This window comes from Prunus mume, linkage group LG5 (genome assembly GCF_029339155.1).
Source record: "Prunus mume cultivar Tortuosa linkage group LG5, ASM2933915v1, whole genome shotgun sequence".
Classification (NCBI taxonomy): domain Eukaryota; kingdom Viridiplantae; phylum Streptophyta; class Magnoliopsida; order Rosales; family Rosaceae; genus Prunus; species Prunus mume.
Window position 1 is genome coordinate 5,925,237 of NC_142702.1, and position 9,993 is coordinate 5,935,229.

The 9,993-nt window shown below is 38.1% G+C and overlaps 1 pseudogene across 1 annotated transcript; it reads right to left on the reverse strand.

The window, feature by feature from the left end:
* Positions 1–7,144: 7,144 nt before the first annotated feature.
* Positions 7,145–9,528, reverse strand: LOC103342837 (dynamin-related protein 4C pseudogene; annotated as a pseudogene). The gene has a single exon (XR_016126907.1). The product of XR_016126907.1 is annotated as a dynamin-related protein 4C pseudogene (transcript).
* Between the last annotated feature and the right edge of the window lie 465 nt (positions 9,529–9,993).

Genomic DNA, 9,993 nt, shown 5'->3' on the forward strand with positions numbered 1-9,993 from the left:
ATTTGTTCTTTGTTAGTATTTAAATTGGTCGTTGACGTCAGCTTGCCCAGACAGCAACCCAAGCAAGTCTTGCCTTCGCGCTTGCCCAGTATCGTGGACCCACTTCTTGCCAAGACAACTTTTCCTTTGTTGGGGTTGTTTTGGAGCCTAGGCCCCCCTTTTACCATGGCAAAAGGGGATGGGTGGAAGTGCTCTGACGCACCTATAGAAGAAGAAGACATGACCGACCAAACACAAGCAAGCCTTCTACTCTCAATAAACCAAAATGCCCGAAGTATTGAATAGGGTTTAGCCACAAAATTCTCTGAGCTTATTAAGACTTTTCTCAATATCCAAACACACAATACCTACCTCATTTTCTCATAACTATATTCCTATATTCACATCTTCTAAGATTCCTTGTTTTCCATATGTTCTAAGATTCCTTGTTTTCCATATCTTCTAAGATTCCTTGTTTTCCATATGTTCTAAGATTCCTTGTTTTCCATATCTTCTAAGATTCCTACCTACATTTAAAGTGTCTCATTCGAAAAAAAAGATCAAACAAACAAAAAGGAATAGCTGTAAATTATGGTCTTTGTTTCACATTGTGCCCTTCAATTATTCTTTTATACAAGCGATGTTGGGCTTCAATTATTTGTTTGATCAACATAGCTTTTGAGAAGTTCTTATTTGCCCTTTACCATCTTCTTTTGCCACAATTTCTATTAATTTAATCACGCAAGTACCTTTTTTTTTTTTAGTGACGTTTTTGTTCGTTCACCTCCACAATAACAATATCCCTCTTTGCATCTCTCTCTCTCTCTCTCTCTCTACTTCCTATCTTATTCTCTGGTCACAATCGCTACACAAAAGGGCCATCTCCATAATTTCAACAAACTGACAAAATACAAGACGTACGAGGGAACATTGGAGCTTACCAAAAGTTATGGAGGAATAAATACCAAAGCGAAAGTCTTAAGTGGAATATGGTTCTTTAATTTTGGGGAAAAAAAAAGAAGAAGAAGAAGAAGAAGAATATGGCTCTGTACCCGAAAAAAGAAGGAATATACTTTCCACTAAGAGCAAGTCCAGCGGTCCCCCTTTGCCTCGGGCTGGGCTCGTTTTTTCGAAAAATGGTTTCAGCGGTGAGTGAGGCCCGGCTGGCTGTGGGTCCCACGAACTCGGGCTGGACCGGCGAGTTCAGCCCAGTCCAAGTTGCGGGTTGTGACGTCACAACACGGAGTGAATTTTTACCGTTGGCGCGTGCAATGCATGCGGCAACGGTAAAAATTTAAACTACATGCTTGACGTCGGTCGACGTTAGCTCCAACGGTTGGAAGACACGTGTCACGTCCCCAGCGCTCCGATTTGCTTCTCCATTCATCATCCAACGGCTGCTGTTTTTCATGCAATAAAATTATTAAAAAAAATCGAATTTATTTTTTAAAAAATACTAAAAAATTCTGAATTTTTTTTCTATAAATACCTATCAATACCCTTCACTTTCAACACTAATCCTCATACATTTTATTCTACTTCTACTATTACTCAACATTTTATTCACTCTTTACTCAACATTTTCCTCTCTTTCACCTTGTATTTTTATTTCTTATTTTTATGGCTTCTTCTATTGACACCGGAGGGGCGTGGAGCACCATGAAAGATGTTTCCTTGTGTGAGGCTTGGCTCCATGTTTGTCATGATCCCGTGACAGGCAATGAGATGAGATTTTTTCATATGTGAAAAAAAATTCATGATGAATTTTGTGAAAAAATTCGGGGGGCAACTCGTACGGAAATGACATTGTCTAGTAGGTGGAAAATTCTCAATAGAGAGATGGCAAAATGGAGAGATGCCTTGTCAAAAGCGATGCAAAATGTTAGAAGCGGGCAAAATCGTACTAACGAGGTAAGTATTTTGTAATTTTCGTTTTATTAAATTTAATGTCCTAATATATATATTTTGTTAATATTTCTTGCATTTTCAATATTTTGTTAATATTCCTTGCATTTTCAATATTTGTTAATATTCCTTGCATTTTCAATATTTTATTAATATTCTTTGCATTTTCAATATTTTGTTAATATTCCTTGCATTTTCAATATTTTTTAATATTCCTTGCATTTTCAATATTTGTTAATATTCCTTGCATTTTCAATATTTTGTTAATATTTCTTGCATTTCCATTTTTTTTGTTAAATATATGATTCAAGCACAGATGTGGTTCGGTGCAACCGGGGGTGGCAAAAAACAATTCTCCTATCATGAATGTTGGGAGGTGGTGAAATATTGCAAACACTTCATAATTATTCCCACGGGTCCCGAAGTTATGTTAAACGAGACGCCTCTCCGTGATTCAACGACATCGGATTCACCTCTCGATTCCCCTATGAGTGAAGACTCACCCATCCAAAAGGAACCAAGGCCTATTGGCCGAAAGGCTGGGAAGGCAAAGAAAGCGGGTAATTCAAGCAATCATAAATCAAAGTTTTTGGAGGAAATTGCAAGGCAAAACGCCATAAGAATTGAAATAGAGCAGAAACGCCAAGATATGGAGGTGGCAATTCAAGCCGAGTGTGCACGAGAAAATGAGTATTTGCGCAAAAAAGATATGGAGAAGACGGATCGGGAAACCATGGCGATGGATACAAGCCATATGTCCCCTGAAACAAAACAATATTAGAAGCTAGAACGAAGGGATGTTATGAGAAGAAGACTTTTCCAGGATGATAGGCCTAGCAACACGGATTGGTTAAATGATCAAAACCATTAAATTAGTTGGCATACCTTTTATGTATTTTTATTTTTCATGTTTTCTATTAAAGTTGGTGTACTTCATGTATTTTATTTTAGTAGTAGTAATTCTTAATGACTTGTATTGGATTTCTTTATTTAATAAACAAAGCATTCAATAAAAACCATTTTATTCAACATATTCCATACATCAAACAAAACATAATTAAAATTAAAACAAAAACTACAAACAAGGCACAATAATAAATAAAAAAACAACACAACCAAACCATAAAAAAAATAACACAACCAAACCATCTATGCTCCATCATTCATCTTCATTCCCTCCCACCGCCCATAGATGCTCCATCAAGTCAAGTTGACGCCTTTCATGAATATACGAAGATTGCATCTCTGTATATCGATCTATCATCCGGGTCATGATACGATCGTCCCTCACCAACGGTTCCGGCTCAAACGGTTCTCCATTTGGCCCCATGGGCCTTTCATAAATCCGGGTCAAGGCCGTGTTCATTGGATCCGGTTCATAGACATCTCCAGCATCATAATCGTACTCATCCTCCACAATCATATTATGGAGGATGATGCAAGTCATCATAATGCTTCAGAGGATCTCCTCATCAAACATACGGGCCGCACCTCGAACAATCAACCACCGAGCTTGAAGGATCCCAAAACACCTTTCGACATCTTTCCTGTATCCTTCTTGATAGGTAGCAAATAATTGTTGCTTCTGGGATTGGGGATTTGGAATGGATTTGACAAATGTGGTCCACCTTGGGTAGATACCGTCAGCTAGATAATACCCCGTCTGGTAGACTGTATTGTTGACTTGATAGGTAATATTGGGGCCTTGGCCGCTCAAAACATCGTTGAAGACCGGAGATTGACCCAGGACGTTGAGGTCATTTTGGGCTCCGGCTACTCAAGAAAACATGCCAAAACCCATGTGTCGAAGCCAGCAACGGCTTCGGATGATACTTTTTGGCCTTTTCTATTTCCGTAATCACCTTGCCAGGCAGTTGGGCAATTCTTCCCTTGCCAATGCATGCAGTCGATGCTACCAATCATTCCTGAAAATCATCGAGCTTCGGCTTTTGTAGAAGCCGTTGGAGGTCCCGGGAGTAGGTCTACGCAGGTAGTCCCTAGTGTACAGATTTTCAACTGCATCACAAAATCTTACCAAAGCCTCCAACGTAGTGGACTTCCCCATTCGGGCAACCTCATCCACCTGATCAGCAGATGCTCCATACACCAACATTCGTATAACAGCTATAAGATTTTGCTCCGGAAGAAGCCCCAAAACCCCAGCAGCATCATACTTTTGAACAAAGTGTGCATCATAATTGCAAATATCATGCATGACTTTATTGAACAAATAGGGTTGCATTCTAAATCGCCTTCGAAAATCAACATTAGAGTACAAAGCAGTTGGGATAAAATAATCTTCCAAAAGATTCTTACCCCGAGAATGCCTATGTCTGTCCACATTCTGGCGACGGCCAACTTGTGAACCACGGCAGCGACCTTGGTTCTCTTCCTCTTCCATTGCCACTGCTATGAGAACTTGTTCATCGACTTGTCTCTGCAACTCATTGATTTCATCGGCTCTATGGTTTCTCTCCTTTCTTTCTCACTCTTGCCTCTCCAAGCATCTCCTATATTCTTCCATTGAGAATGAATGGAGTATGAATTCTAAACTCTAAGAAATGAAAATATAGAAAGATGTGGTGTGAGAGGTATGAGCTGAGCCTTTGGTTTTATAGAAAACTTTGGCAAGATAGAGATGCCACGTGGCTTGATTTGATTGGATGAAAATCTTATCTGAAATTTGAAATTCATCCGAAATTTGAACCCAAATTTATCTAAAATTTGAATTTTGAAATTCATCCGAAATTTGAACCCAAATTTATCTGAATTTTGAATTTTGAAATTCATCCGAAATTTGAACCCAAAAATTTATCTGAAATTTGAATTTTGAAATTCATCCAAAATTTGAACCCAAAAATCTTATTCGGAAATTTTATCCGATTATGAATGGTCTTGACACGTAGGAACCCGGAAATCTTATCCGAAAATATTATCCAAATTAATTATTGAGGTAAAAAAATTTGTGAATAAAACAAAAAAATGAATAGTAACTGCCCTTAGCTAGGGCAACGAGTGGAAACATAGTTTACTATTTGCAAGGGGCAGCCACTATTCACGTAAATAGTAACTGCCCTAGCTCCCCCCTTGCCATGGCTAATGGCAAATGGGTGGAGTTGCTCTAAGAGCTTCCACAGTGGGAAAGTGTAAATTCAGGGTTGTAAAGCCACTTTAATATCTCATTTACACATTTCCTGTAGATATAATAAATTACGTTTTTGCTTCAATGGGTGAGATGTAAATCTAAAAAATGTAAATTTAATTTTTCTTGTATTGACTTGTTTTTGAGTTAACTAAGGGCAGATATAGGGCTCAATTGAATGGGGACTCAATCCTAGTCTGAGTTTCATCCTCTTTGGTTAGCCATCAATCAAAGATAGGCTAGCCACTGCTAGACAGACTTTATGCGTTCTTTGTAGTTCTTTCCTTGAGTCTCATGAACATTTGTTCTTTGTATAGAGGCTCACTCTGCAATTTTTGTTGCACAAAATAGTTAAAACTTTTTATTACAAAATACGAAAATTTAATTTGTAAAGAGACAAGATTCTGAAAATTTTGTTTTTCTTTTTTAAATTAAAATTTTTTGTTATTTAAATTGGCCGTTGACGTCAGCTTGCCCAGGCAATAGCCTAGGTAAGTCTTGCCTTCGGGTATGTCCAGTTTCGTTGGCCCTTGCCAAGGCAACTTTTCTATTGTGGGGGTTGTTTTTAGAGCCTAGGCCCCCTTTTTACCAAGGCAAAAGAGGATGAGTGGAAGTGCTCTAACACACTTTAGAAGAAGAAGACATAACCGACCAAACACAAGCAAGCCTTCTACTCTCAATAAACCAAAATGCCCAAAGTATTGAATAGGGTTTAGCCACAAAATTCTCTGAGCTTAATACTTTTCTCAGTATCCAAACACACAATACCTACTTCATTTTCTCATAACTATATTCCTATATTTATATCTTCTAAGATTCCTACCTACACTAAAGTGTCTCATTCGAAAAAAAAAGATCAAACAAACAAAAAGGAATAGCTGTAAATTATGGTCTTCGTTTCACGTTGTGCCCTTCAATTATTCTTTATACAAGCGATGTTGGGCTTCAATTATTTGTTTGATCAACATGAGCTTTTGAGAAGTTCTTATATATTTTCCCCTTACCATCTTCTTTTGTCATAATTTCCATTAAGAGATATTTAGTCATATACCAATTTTTAGCACTAAAACTATAAATAAACTCTACACCATTTAATTTTTATAAACATACCCAAAAAAAACCCAAAAAAGACAGCTGGACCTATTGAATTTAATTTTGATTATGAAATTACTTTGATGTCCTATTGAGTGTTTTGAGTTTTTTTATGAGGTTTTTGGGTTAAGTTTGTTTTAAGAAATCAATGACAGTTTTGTAATTTAAAAGAAGTTAAAAGCCTTTTTGTTATGTTGTAAATGGGCTTTGGGTGTATTTCTAAAATCCAGTTCATATAGGTTTTTTTTTTTTAAATAATTTGGGCTCCTATATTGGATACACTAGTGAATCTCCCTTCTATTAATTTAATCACGCACGTAGCATTTTTTTTAGTGACATTTTTGTTCAGTCTCCTCCACTTAATCCAAACCACAATAACAATATCTCTCTTGCTCTCTCTCTCTGCTTCCTTTTCTTTTCTCTGGTCACAATCGCTACGCAGAACGGCCATCTACATAAAATATGCATCCTCATCATTTCAACAAACGGACGAAATACAAGACGTACAAGGGAACATTGGAGCTTTCCAAAAGTTATGGAGGAATAAATACCAAAGCGAAAGTCTCAAGGTTAAACTGGAATATGGTTCTTCAATTTGGGGGAGAAAAAAAAAAGAAGAAGAAAAATATGGGAAGGTGTAAATTCGAACACTACGATACTACGATACTTTCCACTAAAAAAAGAAGGAGTATGGTTCGAACACTACGATACTTTCCACTAAGAGCTTCCATAGTGGGAAGGTGTAAATTCGGGGTTTGTAAAGCCGCTTTTATATCCCATTTACACATCTCCTACAGATATAAATTACGTTTTTGCTCCAATGGGTGAGATGTAAATCTAAAAAATGTAAATTTAATTTTCTTGTATTGACTCTTTTTTGAGTTAACTAAGGGCAGATATAGGGCTGACGACTACTCTACAACTGTTGTTGTCTCTACAGTTGCCACTTCTATTTTCTGACCTTTTTTTTTTTTGGTCAATACTCAATAGTGATGAAGTTTCCATTAAGATAATGAAGGCAAGCCATGAGTGGAAGCCGAGATACATCAAATGAAACCAGGAGTTCGTAGGCTAAAAGACATATCTAAAAGCCCCAAGACATAAAAAGAAAAGCAAACAAACACATAGACTTCATAATTAAGTACAAACAGATCACCAAATGACAGAATGCCTTGATTAACAAGAAACAGACCATAATTAGCTAGACTCCTTAGCAATATCTATCACACAATAAGTTAATTGGTAAAAGTAACGATGCCATCCATGATGTTACACACCACCTCTTTAGACTCCTTGAGCTTTTTGATGCTCTTGATGAGCTTATTGCGCTTCACTGCAATTGATGGAGATTCCTCCATCATCCTCTCAATCCCAACACCATTGTTAGGTCCCATTAACTCACTCACAATCTCCGTCTCCATGTCCTCGTTCACAAGGTTCGAAACACTCAGCTGCAAATGCAAAGCCATAGAATCAATCAACCTTTTCAGCACAACATTCCAATATGCAGTCATCCGCATTTTCAAGTCGAAAGCTTCAGACAATAGAGAATGTGGGTACTTCATTAGACCTCCAACTTCAACCATCCCAATTCCCTCTACATTTATTTTCATCTCAGTGTGAGGTCCAAGTCCCAGATCATAAGAATTACGAAATACCTTTGTGATGAATATTTCTTGTTCAGTCATGAGCCTATGCCATTCGGATACATATTCTGGATTGCATGTATAATCAGTCAGCTTCTCCATTTCCAAAATCTGTGTCATCCAATGAATGGACGTTTCTTTCATCCTCTGAATAAGATTTTGGCATGCTCTTCTGGTAGACAGTTGAAGCTGATAATATTTTTCTGTATTTCTCATTAACACATACAAAACCACATTCTCAATATAATTCCAAACCTGCTCAACAAACCTAAGAGGTATGCCTGAAATCCCCTTCACTTTTCTCTGCAAAATTATAAGAAAAGCATTGCGCTGAACAAAATTGGGAAGGTTGATACCTTTCACCTCCTCCAAAATCTCAATCTCCTTCATTAAGAAATTACTTTTGGAGTCACTCTCATTGCACTCCTGAAGTTGAAATGAGCACTGATTGAGCATCTCAACAAGCCTAGCCGTGGAATGCATTTGTTGGTCACCCGGGAACTCCTCAATTTCTCCCGTCAAAAGAATCTTCTTAAGTGATTCTTTGGATTCTTCAATGATCTGCATAAAAGCAGTCAAGGCCTCAGCAACAGTTGTCAGAGTTTTCGGCAATTTGTTGAGTTCTGAAAGGTAAGAATTAAGCTTGTCATTGATCTTCTTTACAATAACAGGCAAGTTTCTAGCTATGCTGGCAGCTTGAATTTGGACCAACTTGTCAGCCAAAACCTGAATTCCAACCATAGACTTATCAATCTTTGAAAGAAGGGGATGAGTTTTAAATAATTGATCCGCAGTAGCCCTCGCCTCCTCATACGTTTCATCTCGAATCCGGTTCCTTACACAGACATAGCCAAGACCAATGTCCACATCATCAGCTGTAACCTTCTCCAGCAGTCCCTCTGGTGCCATGTCAACCTTTGTAACCACAGCCAGAGTCCTCTCACCAGTTTTGTCCACACTCCGCGACATACTAATTGACTCACATGTGCTAAAATCAGTAGAAGCAGATAAAACATTCAAAATGATGCTCTCATCTGGTTTTATATACTTCATGATCATATCTTTGATTTGATCATAGATATTCTCAGGCTGGCCATGAACTGGAACTCTAGTAATTCCAGGGAGGTCAACCATGGTCAAATCAGGCACACCATTCTTCTTCACCAACAAGGTCAATGGGGTGTCTGAAATTCCCTTTTTGTCCCCTGCAATCAGATTAGTGGCATTCACAATGTCTTCTGAAATGTTTTCCTCATCAGTCTGCTCAACTCTGCCATTGTACTCCAGTGAAAGCTCTGGTTTAGGATCAGAGTGGTGCTGAAGCCTCATTACGAGAGGAACCCTTGTGCAGATACCTTGTCCACGCGGCAGGCTGATGCCGGCAAGGGACTCAAGAACACTGGATTTGCCAGATGACTGGTCTCCCACAACAACAATGGTGGGCAGCTGGATGCCTTCCTCCATAACCATGAGGACGCGGAGCTTGTCAATGGCATCAAGCATAGGGCGAATTTTGTCGTTGTAGGATGAGACAATTGGCGCGTTGTTGAAAAGTAGCTGTGCTTTTGATGAGGAAAATGATAAGCCCTCTTGATCATCTTGTAAAATGGATGAGCTTGATGATCTGCTTCCTGAATCAGTTTGAGTTCTCTTTCCTCCCATTTTCTGAGATATAATTGAAAGCAAATGGGAAGAGGAAGTCATGGACAAACCGAGAGAGGAGAAAAAAAATTGAAGGGGGTTGTCTTAGGCAAACTTGACCTCTGCCTAACAGAGAAATCATGGATAAATAGAGAAAAAAGATACATGAACATGACATGCACGATGTGAAAGATGCAGACATAGGAATCTTTTACCTTAATATGGGAATTTATGCTTTGGTTTTTGTTTTACATCGGAAGGGAACTTATGCTTTTGTACATCAAATAGTGGCCGAAAATGCTTGAACCACTCACTTCAATAATGCATGACAAGTTACAACACAAAATGGTGTCTACACTATCAAAAGTATCAGTGAAGTTCTCTTTAGTGTTCACACTATCACACGAATTTAAACGCAAGAATATAAGAGTGAAAACTTTTAGACCATCTCCAAAGGTAAAAGACTCAAACCCGAAATTTCACCTCCAGAAATACAACTTTTCATCTATACATAGGACTCAAACAGGTTTTTTTTTTTTTTTTTTTTTTTTTTTGGGGGGGGAGAGGATGGCAGGCCTTGTTGTGGCT